Source organism: Ranitomeya variabilis, chromosome 6 (genome assembly GCF_051348905.1).
Source record: "Ranitomeya variabilis isolate aRanVar5 chromosome 6, aRanVar5.hap1, whole genome shotgun sequence".
NCBI classification, from domain to species: domain Eukaryota; kingdom Metazoa; phylum Chordata; class Amphibia; order Anura; family Dendrobatidae; genus Ranitomeya; species Ranitomeya variabilis.
The window spans coordinates 273,825,959-273,841,943 of record NC_135237.1 but is presented as its reverse complement, the minus strand read 5'-3'; the positions used below and the strand labels follow the sequence as shown (position 1 = coordinate 273,841,943).

Sequence of the window (15,985 nt, the reverse complement as noted above, 5' to 3'; positions counted from 1 at the left end):
AAGCTCCGCTTACTTCCACATGCATCCTGCGTACCTATCTTTAACATTGTGTACGCACTGACATGCATTGTATGAGGATATGTCCGCATGCATCATTTTTTTTTTTTTTTTAATTCGTTTATTAACAGCAAGTTAAACAGTGTTACATACATATTTGTATCCAAGATTATTGAACATAGTATGTATTACATATAAACTATGCCCTGTCAAACATATAAATGTTAGAACAGTTGTAACATATGTCTTATGTAAATAAAAAGACTATACAACCAAAACTCTTAAATGTAGAACTGTATCTACGCTAACCTCTAAGTCGCCGCCATACCTCATACCCGCCCCTCCATGCGATACACCCCCCCTCCATGCGATACCCCCAACCACCGCCAGAAATGAGCGGAAGAAGGAATAAAAGAGAGAGATGCACACCATGACATATCTATAGAGTGAGGTGGGAGGAGTTCCATCTGCCCCAAATTTTTTCAAACTTCCCCGGACATCCCCTATTTTGATATAGCGTGCGTTCATATGGAATAATCGAATTAACCAGGTCAATCCAAGCTCTTATAGAAGGACATGAATTTCCCATCCACCGCAACGCCAACACCTTCCATGCCATAAAGAGCGTCTCGCGCAGAAAACCGTCTATATAATGATCCCAAGTCTCCTCCTCCCATACTCCAAATATACAAACTAGTGGATCAAGGGGTACAGGGATTGACAGCAAGGATGTTAGTAGTGATGTCACCTCCTTCCAATAGTGATAAGTAATAGGACACCTCCATATCATGTGGATAAAGTCTGCGTCTATCGCATGACATCGTACACACTCTGATGTTTGAAATCGACCCATTTTAAATAACCGTATTGGGGTTAAGTATGATCGGTATATTATGTATAACTGGGTCATCCTGTTGTTAACTGATGGTGATACTTTAAGTGGAGATTCAAGGATGTCTTCCCACTCCTCCTCCTGCATATTAGGAAGAAGTCCCTCCCATTTCCCCTTAACAGAGTTAACAGTAGATGTGGTACCTGAAGATAGCATGTATGTATATAGGGAGGAGATGAGACCCTGAGGGCCCTGCGACTTAAGTATCCCTATCAAGGGTAAGGAGGATATAGCTCGATCTGCACCTGTCTGTCTCATATATGATTGAATAGCTGACCTTAGTTGTAGATATCGAAAAAATTGGGATCTTGGTATGTCATATTTGGTTTGCAACTGCTCATAAGACATAAAGATCCCCCCATCGTACAGATCGCCTTATTGAGGAGACACCATACCCAATCCAAAAATCTGTGGACGGGTGGTTCAATAAAGTTGAGAAGTAGCAGTTTTTCCACAATGGCATTTCTGCTATAATATCCGTGAATCCAACAGTTTTTTTAATTTGTCTCCAAATCGACCGCGCCAAGCGTAACAAGGGCAACATACGGGGAATGTTAATTCTCTCCAGCTCCAGAAAGTGTAATGGACAGTCTATTTGAACCGAGTGGAGTAGGTGGCTTTCAGAGTTAGGGAGGCAATTATTAGGCATCCATTTATTGAGAGCCCTAGCCTGACCAGCCAAATAATATAGGTAAAAATCTGGCAATGCCGCTCCACCTCCCCGTTTCGGTCTCTGCAGCGTAGATAGCTTAATTTTGGGCCTAGATCTTCCCCATATGAAAGTCGTAATATGGGAATTCAGATTTGTGAAGAAGAATTTAGGGATTATCACAGCACTATGCTGAAGACAGTAACTGAGTTTGGGAAGTAATATTTTAATTAAATTGATACGCCCAGCTACAGAGAGTGGAAGCCTGCTCCATGCGCATGCATCATTTTGATGTGCCCGCTGAACGCAAGTAACATGCTCTGTTCGGCGGGCACATCAAAACGATGCACGCGGACACATCCGCATACAACGCATGTCCCTGCATACACAATGCTAAAGATAGGTACGCAGGACGCATGTGGAAGTAAGCGGAGCTTAAGGAAAAAAGTCCACAGCACCACACTGTGGACTCAAATGCTAATGTGAATCTGGCCTTATGGAAGCCCAGGTTGCTTTGATAGCAGCCTTCAGCTCGCCTGCATTGTTGGGTCTAGTGTCTCATCTTCCCCTTGACAATACCCCATAGATTCTCTATGGCAGGGGTGGGGAACCTCCGGCCAGCGGGCAGGTCCCCGGAGTCAGCAATGCTCGGGCGGCAGCCATATCCTGCCAGCTGCTGGCCCTTTAACCCCCAAGTGCACGGTATGCAACGTTCATTACAGAACGCTGCCTGCACATGAATGATGTCATCAGTGCCCATTGCGCTCCGGTTCTCCTGTCCCAGAAGAGGAGCTGTCAGAGTCCAGAGCGATCTCTGTGCCTTTCTGTTGGTGATCTGCGCCCCTCAGCTATGTGCCCTCCTGTGATCTCTGTGCCCCATGTGATCTCTGTGCCCCAGTATGATCTCTGTGCCCCATGTGATCTCTGTGCCCCCTAACTATATGCCCCCTGCGAGCTGTGATTCCCAGCTATGTGCCCCATGTGATCTGTGGCCCCAGCTATGTACCCCCGTGATCTGTGCCCCCCAGCTATGTGCCCCCCTGTGATCTCTCTGCCCCTTCAGTTATATGCCCCCCTCTGATCTGTGCCCTACAGCTATATTCAGACCCCTTTAAACTTTTCACTCTGTTTCATTGCAGCCATTTGGTAAATCATAAAAAAGTTCATTTGTTTCACATTAATGTACAGTGTCTGAGCAAAGTGTCTGAATACTTATGACCATGTGATATTTTAGTTTTCTTTTTTAATTAATTTGCAAAAAAAAAACAACTACATTTCTGGGGTTTTTTCAGTCAAGATGGGGTGCAGAGTGTACATTAATGAGAAAAAAATGAACTGTTTTGAATTTACCAAATGGCTGTAATGAAACAAACAGTGAAAAACTTAAAAGGGGTATGAATACTTTTCGTACCCACTGTAAATGCCCCCGTGATCTCTGTGCCCCCAGCGATCTGTGGCTCCCAGCTATGTGCCCCCCATGCAATCTTTGTGCCCCCGCGACTTCTGTGCCCTCCCCAGTGATCTTCCCGCCAACACCCCGTGATGTTTCCCCCAGCTATGTTCCCCCATGTGATCTTTGTGCCCTTCCCCCCCTCCGTGATCTTCGAGCCCCATGCAGTGATCTATGTGCCTCCCTGGCGATGCCTGTCCCCCCCAATGCTGTATATCCCCCTCCCCCCAGTGCTGAATGTGCACCCAAGTGATATGTATATTCCCCAGTGCTGCATTTACCCCAGGAGTGCTGCATATCCCCCAAGTACTGTATATACCCCCACCTAGATGTTTAGCCCCCAGTGCTGTATGTGACCCCACCAGTGATGTATATTCCACCTAGGGACATATATACCCCCAGTGCTGTCTGTGCTTCCAGTGATGTATATAGCCCCTCACTTATGTCTTTCCCCCAGCCTCCCGAGTGAAGAATATGTCCCAGCATCTCCTGTGATGTATATACAGCAGTCCCAGCGTCTCCTATGTGATGCATATACAGCAGTCCCAGCGTCTCCTATGTGATGTACCATATTTTTCGTACTATAAGACGCACAGGACCATAAGACGCACCCCAAATTTTCAGAAGGAAAATACAGAAAAAAAAAAATGTAACGTGTCAAATGGGGATCCGTCTTACAGTCCGAATTCAGCTTACCGGGGGGAAGGGGGGGGATAAGCAGAGCTGGGGGAGCGAGGTCACAGGGCGTGTTCAGTGGTCCGGCGATATGACTCCCATACCAGGCTGGTGCGGTGGCCTCCGGGAAATCCCATCCCATCCCAAGCTGGTGTGGGCAGGTGTGGCTGGAGTGGACGGGTGAGATGTTGTCCTCTGCGGTGCGGGGGGGGGGGGGGGCGCTCCGCTGGCATTTCGTGAAAGCACGGAGGCCCCGCACATCCAATGCTGTGACGTGGTGGTCTCCAAGAAAATGGCTGCCGCATGCTTGTTGCCGAGATTTCAATCTGAGCATGCGCAGCCCCCAGTGGCCATTTTCCCGGAGGCCATCGCATCGCAGAAATGGATGTGCGGGGCCTCCGGGGTTTCACAAAATGCGGGCGGATCCTCCCTGCACCACCGCCGAACCTGCTGCACCAGCCTGGGAAGGGAGTGTGATCATCGCCCGGCAGCCTCGGATCGGGACAGCCGCAGAATCACTAGACTCCTGCTGCAGCCATAGTGTTTGTAAGTATATTCCGACTATAAGATGCACCCTTATTTTCCCCAAACATTTTGGGCGAAAAAAGTACATCTTATAGTCTCGAAAAATACAGTATATACAGTAGTCCCAGAGTCTCCTATTTGATGTATGTGATTTACAAAACTTATTATGACAAAGTTTACTACTCTCCAGGCCGACACAAACCTGGAAGAGCTGCTGTGAGAAAATGTGGTCAGTATCACCGAACATCACAGCTGCACCAAAGAGAAGCAGCTCCAGCGGTCACATTAAGGGTGAGTTACCGTAATTAATTGATAGACTAAATATACCGGGGTAATTTTCAAGGTGATCATTTTTGCGTGGCCCCCGAATGATGGTAGAAATTTCCAAATGGCAAGAAAGGTTCCCCACCCCTGCTCTATGGGGTTAAGGTCAGGCAAGTTTGCTGTCCAATCAAGCACAGTGATTTGGTTGTTTTTAATAAACAAGGTATTGGTACTTTTGGCAATGTGGACAGGTGCCAAGTCCTGCTGGGGAATTAAATTTCTCTTCTCCTCCAAAAAGCTTGTCGGCAGAGGGAAGCATGAAGTGTTCTAAAATTTCCTGATAGATGGCTGCACCGACGTTGGTCTTGATAAACCACAGTGGACCTACACCAGCAGATGACATGGCATCCAAAATCATCACTGATTGTGGAAACTTCACACTAGACCTCCAGCAGCTTGGATTGTGTGCCTCTCCACTCTTCCTCCAGACTCTGGGACCTTGATTTCCAAATGAAATGCAAAATTTACTTTCATCTGAAAACACCTTGGACCACTGAGCAACAGTCCAGTTCTTTTTCTCCATGGTCCAGGTAAGGCTAGCTTCACACTAGCATTTAGCCAGCTGTGGACTTCCTCCGTGAAGCTCCACCCACTGCCGCGCCTCTTCATTCAGCTCCACCTACGGCTGCATGCGCACCCTATCCTTAACATTGGGTATGCAGGCCATGCCGCTGTATGCGGATGCCGCTGCATGCAACGACCTGAGCCGAACGCAACAAGTTGCAATTTCGTGCAGATGCCGCACCGCCAAAACGACGCATGCGGCAGCATCCGCATACAGCGGCATGGCCTGCGTACCCAATGTTAAAGATAGGGTGTGCACGCCGCATGCAGCCATAGGCGGAGCTGAATGAAGAGGCGCGGCAGTGGGCGGAGCTTCACGGAGGAAGTCCGCATCCCTCCGCAGCCCGGCTAAACGCTAGTGTGAAACTAGCCTAAGACGCTTCTGGCATTGTCTATTGGTCAGGAGTGGCTTGACACAAGGAATGCAACACTTGTAGCCCATGTCCTGGATACGTATGTGTGTGGTGGCTCTTGAAGCAATTACTCCAGCAGCAGTCCACTCCTTATTAATTCTCCCACAAATTTATGAATGGCCTTTTCTTAACAATCCTTTCAAGGCTGCGGTTATCCCAGTTGCTTGTGCTCCTCTTTCTACCACACTTTTTCCTTCCACTCAACTTCCCATTAATATACTTGGATACAGCACTCTGAACAGCCAGCTTCATTAGCAATGACCTTTAGTGGCTTACCCTCCTTGTTGAGTGTCAATGACTGCTTTCTGGACATCTGTCAAGTCTCCAGATTTCTTCATGGTTGTGGAGCCGACTGAAAGAGAAAGCTAAGGAAGCCTTTGCAGGTGTTTTTTGTAAATTATTTTAATTTACGGAGATAATGACTATTGGGTTTTCATCGGCTGTAAGCCATAATCATCATTAACAGAATTAAACACTTGAAATAGATCACTGTTTGTAATGAATATGTAATATATGCGTTTCACTTTTTGTATTGAAGAACTGAAATAAATTAACTTTTTGATGATATTCTAATTTTGTGAGAAGCACCTGTATTATAGTAACTGGTCTGCTGTGTTTCAATGGTCTCAGTGTAAAATGGCTGTCTGCATGGCCGAATAGTTATTGGTGCATTTGTAACATGAAAATGCAAATGGCACAGGGACAAGTTTAAGCATAGCATAAAAACATGAGAGAGAAAGTGAAAAACAGACAGCTGACAGTGAGAAATGACTGCCAGTATGTGAACGCTTCCAGTAATACTACTTTTGCATAGAATAAGCTACTAGTTTCTTAGAATTATGACTGGTGTCGGAAAATTGAACCTCAAAAGCACAAATCATCCACAACCGGACAATCCAAGGGTTGGCAAGGGGAACCTGCCAGACTCGCTGTTCTGCCTATAGGGTCATTCCATATCAAGTGATCCAAATATGAATATTTTTTTTACCTTACGTCTTTAGATTTTTTGTTTTTCTGAAGTACAACTTTAGTTAATTACAAATTAAAAGTTTAGAATTTTTTTCTTCATCAGTTAATTTTTTACAGATTTTTAAAGTTTTGAAAAAGCATGGATTTTGGCCTGGTATGGCTTTACATTTTTTATCATATCTCGGGCTAGAATTAAGATAAAGAGGTGGGAGAGGCATCATTTTTCTCAGAACGGTACTGGCTTTCATTTGATATGTCACAAGACTGTTTCTTTATATTTTGTTTTGGAGAAATCAAATTAAAAAGTTTGATGCGCAATTCTGAAAAAACGTATGTTTTAAAATTGTGAAAACATGCATGTGTGTTACATGTGTCCTTGTTTATATTTGTACAGGGATTCAACTTGGGATCTATCACATTTGTATTTTTTTTTAAGCCTTGAATCATCTGATTTTATGTTTGTGTGAGTTTCTTCCTTTTTTCTTTTCAAATTACAACTTATTGAATTCAACATTTATATGTAACAATAAAGGAACACAAAAAACAAATACCGAAGTGCCAGAATAAATACATCTTAATCATCATAACAACTTGCTCAGCATTTTCATCCTGAATTCATTGAACAAGCCAAAAGATAAAAAGGTGATCACATCCTCAAGTGTGGTTTTCTAAATACAGTCTGATCCTAATTATGTTAAAAACAAGATTAAAAGACCAATATTTCTACCACCTATTTATACATGGAACAATTTTTTTTCTACTATATCACTAAACATGTCATTTCTGAAGTGTTTAAGAAGAATAGTCCAGTAGTTAAATCCTCGTACTATAAAATATGAACTAATCAAACAATTAATAGTAGGCTTTTACACTGGGCTTTTATCATCAATGTGTCCCTTCTAGTGGGTGAAATGTGACCTTGTCCATCAGCGCTCACTAGCAATGGCCGTTTCCTTCTGTGTCAGAGTATGTGCGGCTGTCATGGTGCTCGGCTCCACCTGAGTTATATCTGATTTTTGTTCACTTTTACAATGTCTGGTTTTCTTGGATACACAAAGGATGGCGCTGGACCAGACGGTGCAGAAAAGTCACTTCTACGTCTTCATTTTCACAATCTTTGGAGAGTCCAGTAGCCGCCAGCGCCGATCATATTCACAGGTCACATAGCCAGTTGTGTCATCCATGGCCGATCTTGTGCCGCCTTCTACCACGTCATGGACGTCACTGTCTTTATTTCCACTACATGGGATGACAGTCCGGTATTGCCGAGTCCCTGTGATGGGTTCTGCTTCCTGTAACCGAGGTTTTCACAAACTCTCCTCTTCGTAGTCCAGGTTTGTACAATACATGAACTGGATGTTCAGAATATTTTTCTCCCTCCATTTGAGGAGTTGCCTGGGTGATAAGATTTGGTGTGAATACGGTCTGTGGAGGCCCGAGCTGCCGGCCGGTCATCTGCTCTGCAGTCACCGTCTACCCCTGGTCATCCTCAGCCCTAACAAAGCTTCCTCCTCTGTCCTCTCCTGCTTCTAAGTGGTAACATAATAAAATAATACAGTAATATCTAACAATCATGGATTATTTGGTAAATCTAGACCCCACACTGTTAGACCACAAGCTGAGCAGATCTGAAATCAAGATTTTTGAACTGACACTGTAATAGTTTTATTTTTTAAAATATGATCCCATCATGATCCCATCTTGTAATTTGGAACAGATGTGAATAGGAGCATAGCAGGCACATGTGCAGTTTTTGAAATTTTTAAATTAAACGTTTTTTTCGGAAATGCGTTTTAAAATTCTGCGCTAGCGTTCGCATAGGTAAATTATCAAAGATACTCTTGTGACATATCTGGTGAAAGCCTGTACTGTTCTGAGTAGAATGGTGTTTACTTTGTTTCTCTGTCTCTTTTCTAGCCTGAGTTATGGGGAGAAATGTAAAGGCAGGCAACACCGAAATTCACACTTTTTCCGAACTTTGAAAATCAATAAAAAAAAAAAAAAAATCTAGAATTTTTTTTTTCTTCACATTTTGCATTCTCTGACACACTATTACCAAATAACAAAATCTCAAAAGATTTAAAAATATAGTGGTAAAAATCATTGGTTCACTTGACATGGAATGACCCTATACAATGAGTTTCTTCCCATTGTATTTCCTGCTCCCACAAAAGACAAGAAGCTGATTGGAGGCAGGGCCTAAATTGGTTTTAAGATTCTGACAAAAATCATAATCACGGCACATTGAAATGGCAAAAAACATGCTTTTTGGGAGGAGCTTTTCTAACTTTTGGCATTAGATCCTTTAGGTTCTTTGTATGCCACTGCCAACATTGCCTGCGTATGTATCATGCACATACCCAAACTTTAACCCCTTAACGACCCCAGTTACGCCTTTTAACAGCGGCAGTTAAGGGTACTTTAGCCACAGCGCCGCTTTTTAACGGTGCTGAGGAACAAGGGTATAGCGCCCCCCCAGAGTCGAATTTCTCCAGGGTCCTGGATACAGGGGTAACCGAGACCCCACAGAACATGATTTGGGTAGGTTTTTACCGATTTTTAACAATATAACGGCGACCGTAAAAAAAAAAAAAAAAGATTTTTGTGTACTCACAGTAAAATACTTTTCTCTGAGCCAAATCATTGCGGGACACAGGACCATTGGGTGTTATGCTGCTGCCACCAGGAGGACACTAAGTGAATATAGAAAGATTAACTTCTCCTCTGCAGTATACACCCTCCTGCTGGCTCTAAGTGAACCAGATCGGTAAAGCAGTAAGAGCTTAAAACCATTAACAAGAATAAACTATGTCAAAACCAAGAAAACAAAAACAAGTCGTTAGACTAACAGGGTGGGTTGCTGTGTCCCCCAATGATTGGCTCGGAGAAAAGGATTTTACGTTGAGTACACAAAAATCCCTATTTCTCCTACGCCTCATTGGGGGACACAGGACCATGGGACGTCCTAAAGTAGTCCCTGGGTGGGGAACAATCAACTGTTATTACCCCATGTACCAATAAGTTACAGATACGGAACTGCCGCCTGCAGAATCCGTCTGCCGAGGGCCGCATCTGCAGAGGCCTGAGAATGAATACTGAAATGTTTTGTGAAAGTATGCAAGCTGGAACAAGTCGCAGCTCTGCAGATGCCGGGTGCCGAATGGCCCAAGAGGCGCCCACTGAGAGTGGAGTGCGCCTTAATCCCTGCTGGGACAGGTTCACCCCTAACACGGTAGGACTCCTCAATAGTCGAGCGAATCCACTTGGCTATTGTAGCCTTTGAAGCAGCTAGGCCCTTCCAATGCCCTTCCGGAAGCACGAATAAGGCACCCGACTTGCGAAAAGGCGCCGGCTGCGAGACATATCTCTTCAGGGCTCTCACAAGATCCAGAGTGTGAAGAGCCTTCTCGATGCGATGTACTGGTGCCGGACAGAGTGAGGGCATAACAATATCCTCGATGAGATGGAAAGAAGAGACAACGTTCTCAAAACCACCTTGTCTTGATGAAAGTTCAGGAACGGAACTCGACAGGACAGTCGCCAACTCCGAGATTCACCTGATTGACGTGAGCGCAACTAGGAAGGCTACTTTCCAGGAAAGGAAAGTTAAAGATACATCCTGCAGCAGTTCGAAAGGGGCCTCTTGTAAAACCCCGAGGACCAAATTAAGATCCCATGGTTCCAACGGCATCTTATAGGGAGGCACCACATGAGAGACTCCCTGAGTGAAGGTCTTCATCTGTAGTCTGTTGGCAATCCTGCGTTGGAAAAGAACCGATAAGGCCGAAATCTGCCCTTTGAGTGAGCTAAGCGCGAGACCTAACTCCAATACGGTCTGTAGAAATTCCAAAATGGAAGGAATGGAGAACACAAGAGGAGAGCGTCCACAGTCTTTGCACCATGAGAAGAAGGTCTTCCAGGTGCGGTGATAAATGTGCATAGACGCGGGCTTCCTAGCACTAACCATGGTGGAGATCACTTGATGAGAGAATCCTGCTTGAGCTAGAACCCAGGATTCAACGGTCACGCCGTTAAACACAGGGCTTCAGAGTTCTAATGGTAAATAGGGCCCTGGGACAGCAGATCTGTGCGATCTGGCAGTCGCCAGGGGATGTCGGCGACGAGTTGAACCAGTTCCGCGTACCACGCCTGGCATGGCCAATCCGACGCAAATCAGGATTACTGGTACCCCCTCCGCTCTGATCTTCTTGATGACCCTCGGAAGTAAGGGGAGCGGGGGGAATATATACGGAAGCCGAAATGGATGCCACGGAAGGACCAGTGCGTCCACTCCGATGGCAACTGGGTCGTGGGACCGAGGTATGAACTCGGGAACTTTGGTGTTTAGCCTTGAGGCCATGAGATCCACATCCAGAGTCCCCCAGCAACAGCAGATCTGCTGAAAGACTTCCGTATGCAGAGACCACTCTCCCGAGGCGAGACCCTGGCGACTGAGTAAGTGCCACCCAATTCTCTATGCCCGGGATGTGGACTGCCGAGATCACCGAGCGGTTCCTCTCGGCCCATTGGAGAATGTGACCTACTTCGATCATGGCTGCCTTGCTGTGGGTGCTCCCGACGGTTGATATACGCCATAGCTGTGGCGTTGTCGGACTGAATCCTGATGGGTCGACCAGCCAGGAGGTGATGAAACCGCAGAAGGGCTAACTTGATTTCCCGTATCTCCAAAATGTTGATCGGCAGACGCGACTCTCGGGAAGATCAGCGCCCCTGTGCCATGTGATGGCGGAACACTGCCCCCCAGCCAAGAAGGCTGGCTTCTGTGGTCACCACTAGCCAATGTACTGGAAGGAAGTACTTCCCCTGAATCAGAGAAGACTTCAGCGTCCACCACCTGAGGGTCTGCTTGACCCGCTGAGAGAGCTGGAAGCGACAGTCAAGAGAGAACGGATTCCTGTCCCAAGCCGCCAGGAGCGCATGTTGAAAGGGGCGGAGGTGTAGCTGTGTGAATGGAACCGCCTCTATAGCTACTACCATCTTGCCAAGTACGCTCATACTGAAATGCAGAGAGTGAGAAAAGGAGCGGGAGAGCATCCGAGTTCCCCGCTGTAAGGTTAACACTTTTTCCAGAGAAAGGATCACCAACCCCCGGGAAGTGTCCAGGATCATTCCCAAGAAAGGAATTCGCTGAGCTGGTACTGGCGAGGACTTTTTGAAGTTTGTCTTCCAGCCCAGGCGAGAAAGTGTATCTACTGTGATATTCACGCCTTCCTTGCAGGCGTGAAAAGACAGTCCCTTGATTAGGATATCATCTAGATACGGTAGCACTACCACCCCCCGAGCGTGAAGGATGGCCATGGCAGCCGCCATGACCTTGGTGAGGACTCTGGGGGCGGTGGTGAGGCCAAAGGGAAAGGCAGCAAATTAAAAAATGTTCCTCTCGAACCGCAAATCGTAGAAATCTTTGGTGAGGGGAAAAAAAATCCGGATGTGAAGGTAAGCGTCCTGGATGTCTATGGATGCTAGAAACTCTCCTTTTTCCATTGAAGCGATGACTGAACAGAGTGACTCCATTCTGAATCATCGCACTCTGATGAACTTGTTTAACAGTTTTGAGTCCAGTATGGGCCACACTGTTCTGTCCTTTTTTGGGACTACAAATAGGTTTGAGTAAAAACCCTGGAACCTTTCGTTTTGCGGTACCGGGATAATGACCCCGTAATTTCTGAGAGCATTTATGGCTGCTGCCTTTGCATTGGGAGGAGAAGACAGGAAGAAAAGCGTTGGTGGAAGAGACGAAAACTCTATTTTGTATCCGGAGGAAACCAGATCTCTGACCCACTCGTCGTGAACAACCGAGAGCCAGGCTTGACGGAACAAAATCAGACGAACGCCTACTTTGTTGGTGTCCCCCAGATACCGCACTGAGTCATTGTGCAGAGGATCTTCGTGATCTGGATCCCTTGGGTCCAGACTGTCTAGGCTTGCTCTTCCAGGAATGGGTGGGTCTATATGAGACCTGGGAGCCTCTATCCCTGCGCTGGGCCTGACCTGGTCACGAAGAGGAGGATGTTGAGGACCAGCTGGGGTTGCTATGAAAAAACTGATTTCAAACTTGTTGGTGGTTCCGAAATGGTTGAACGGGCATCTGTTGGAGAAGAAACTTACTCTTCCCTCCAGTAGCGTCGGAGATTAGTGGATCAAGTTTTTCTCCAAATAAACGACCGCTCTGAAAGGGCAGAAAGGTTAAGGACTTTTTTGGAAGCAGAATCCGAACGCCAGTCTCTGAGCCATAGTGCACTCCTAATGGTGATGGCGTTTGCTGCTGCTTGTGAAGCACAGGTAGCCGCATCCAAAGAAGCGGACACTACGAAATTCCCGGCCCGAGATATCTGGTTAGCGAGGCATGCTGCCTCAGGGGGAGGTCAGTTTCCTGAATGGCTGCAGACAAGACCTCAGCCCAATGGACCATAGCTTTAGCCACCCAGGTCATGGCAAAGGATGGAAAAAGCCCAGATCAAGAGGCCTCAAAGACTGATGGAGCAAGATTGTCAATTTGGCGGTCAGTAGGATTTTTGACTGCGGAGCTATCTGACAAGGATAAAGGAGTTTTAGATGCAAGCCGCGATGTGGGAGGATCACGGGGGGGGGTTATGGAATGTAACAAATTCCACCTTAAGGCGGGAGCAAAGGGATATCTAGACTCCATAGGCTTCTGCCCTGTGAAGCGTTTATCCGGTCGATCCCCGTGTCTCTCAACGATGACCTTAAACTCGGGGTGGTTGGCAAATATCCTGTGGGGGCACTTAGTCCTCTTAAAGGACACGGCGTGATCTGGGATAGATACTGGTTCCTTGTCCACCCTCAGAGCCTTGTTGACTGATTCAATGAGGGAATCAAGTGTCTCCTGATCATTTTGAGAGTCCTGATCCTAAGGATGCATCAGTTTCGTATTCTGAATCATGTTCGCTACCAACCCCTGGAGAGGGGGAGCAAAAGCCAAACTTAAGGAGGCCGAAGCCTGAGAAGATTCGGGGGAAGTGCCATGGGTCCTTTTTCTAGAAGCATTATCACCTTTTGATAAAGAAATATATAATCACGAAGCCCCAATCTATAGTATACCTGAGAGTATATAACTCTCCCCGGATATCACAAAGGTATCCGCTCAGATGGACAACTCCGGATAAATAGTGCCAAAAAGAAATGGAGTAACAAAGTCCAAAGCAGCATAATTAAAACATCCAATTGTATTAATCAATAACACATAACAACTATCAATATATATCTGCTGTATAGATAAATAAATATATCCCTGTTGAGAAAGCTAACCGCGAAACGCGTCCGGGTTCCGTCGGGTGCGTAAGATTATAAGACCCGTTCTTTGATATATTTATTGATTGTGTGTATCCCAGAGATGAATAGTGTTGACCGCATGTAACCCGATGTACTGAAATGTTTCCTCTGCTATACTTACCTGTTTGGTATATACTGCATACAGCAGATATACATTGATAGTTGTTATGTGTTATTGATTAATAAAATTGGATGTTTTAATTATGCTGCTTTGGACTTTGTTACTCCATTTCTTTTTGGCACATTTTGATAAAGTACGACCCCTGCTGGATGATGAATCTTGTCCATCGAAAGGGTTTTTCGCAATCGACAAACGGACGCACTGATTTGAGGAGGGGTCCCGGAGAGAGTCTATTGCCTTGGCCAGAGAAGCCATAGACCGTGACAGGGAAGTAGCCCACTCAGGGGGACTAGGCTCGCTAGGGTCGGAAGCAGTGGCGGGTGGCTCCTGGGCAGATACCGGGTCAGAGGCCATGCAGAACGCAGTATTATGGCCTCGGGGCAAGGAAACCTTGCAAGTGGTACATGAGACAAAAAACACAGTATGTGTTTTTCAAGAAAAGCACATCCAGCCCATGAATGGCAGCGCTTCCCAGGACTCACATTCAAAGATGATATTTCATATTTTTTTATTCCATAACTTTTATCCCAGCCTCAGAAACTTGATTTAGGGTGTGGACCAAGTTCAGGAAAACACCCACTAATTGATACAGCCTTGATACAAGGCTGTATCAATTAGTGGGTGTTTTCCTGAACTTGGTCCACACCCTAAATCAAGTTTCTGAGGCTGGGATAAAAGTTATGGAATAAAAAAATATGAAATATCATCTTTGAATGTGAGTCCTGGGAAGCGCTGCCATTCATGGGCTGGATGTGCTTTTCTTGAATTACTCATCCTGTGTGAGCCTTACTCTGGCTCTTTCACTTGGATCCACCCGAGGCAAGCTGCAAGCCCTGTATATTGAAAAGTATCTCAGAGGGAATTCTGAGGATACATAATCTAAAGCCATTTCAGTCTTTTATCAGGTGAGTGCATAAAATTGTGCACCCTTTAAAGACTATAATATTGTGTTTACGCACTTAGGGCGCCGCGATTTGTCTGTTCTTCTTTCCCAAACAGGGTTTTTTTGCACAGTATGTGTTTTGTTAGCCTTTTTTGATGCTTTAGGTTGAGACATAGTGTACCCTGGCGTCGCTTGGAAATAAGGAGAGCGAGAGGAAGAATGTAAGGGCAGAGGAAGGGTTAAGCTATGATTCTGCAGCTTACCCAGGTCCCGTGGCTTGAGTCCCCAGGGGAGATGCCGCTGTCCATCCCCAAGCAGCGCTTCTGTCAGTGCTGCTGTCCTGCTGTCCCTGCCGGTTCCAGGCTGCCGGAGGTGTAGGAAGATGGCTGCCGAGATAAGGAAGGCGCTTCTCGTATGGAAAGAGAAGTGCAAAAACGCAATGCTGGGCGCCTCCCCTGGTAGGTGGGGCCATTAAAATGCGGTCTAACCCGTCTAAAAGCCGGGGACTAAATTTCTGGAGCCTCGAAAGTGCGGGCTACGGTAGTTCACCGCAGTGCCCACCGAGCCTGCAACCTATCCTGGTGAGATGCCGGGGACTAGATCGAAAATGCGAGCCGCAGTTGTTCACCGCAGGGTCCGCCGAGCCTGGGGCCTATCCCGGCTAAAAGCCAGGAACTAAATTGAAAATGCGGGCTGCGGTCGTTCACCGCAGCGCCCGCCGAGCCTGCTCAAGGCTGGGAAGGGACCACCGTGGAGCAAACTAAGAGGGGCTGTAGCAGTGTACGAAAAAAAAAAAACGCCACCGACACTGGGACACCTCCCCCTCTCCGTGAGCAGGACCCCCTTCTCTGCCATATGGAGCCTCTTATACCAGCTGCAGTCTTACGGAGTGCCAGGAGATGAAGCAGAGCCGGAGCTGCAGGTGTGCTGGTCCTAGGGTTCTCTCTCAATCCACCATCTCCATAGACAAGGAGGGTGGAGAGAGTCTTTCTGCCTCCTTCCATCATCCGCTTACAAACAGTGGTGATGTAGTGAGGGCTGCACGGACGCCAGTGGAGGGCCTCTGTACATACAGTGGGTTCACTCCCATAGGATGGAACAGGGCAAGAAGTCGGCTATAGGCCTGACTCCAGGAGACGGTACATAGAGGCGACACTATGTGCTCACCCGTTGTTGGTGTTGGGAGATCGGGACCCGTAGGAAGAGTTG

The 15,985-nt window shown here is 46.5% G+C and overlaps 1 protein-coding gene across 1 annotated transcript in view; it reads right to left on the bottom strand.

Annotated features, from left to right (window-relative positions):
• The window catches only part of LOC143782321 (uncharacterized), a 140,794-nt gene that overhangs the window by 92,698 nt on the left and 32,111 nt on the right, over positions 1 to 15,985 (bottom strand). The gene's annotated exons all lie outside the window — the stretch shown is intronic.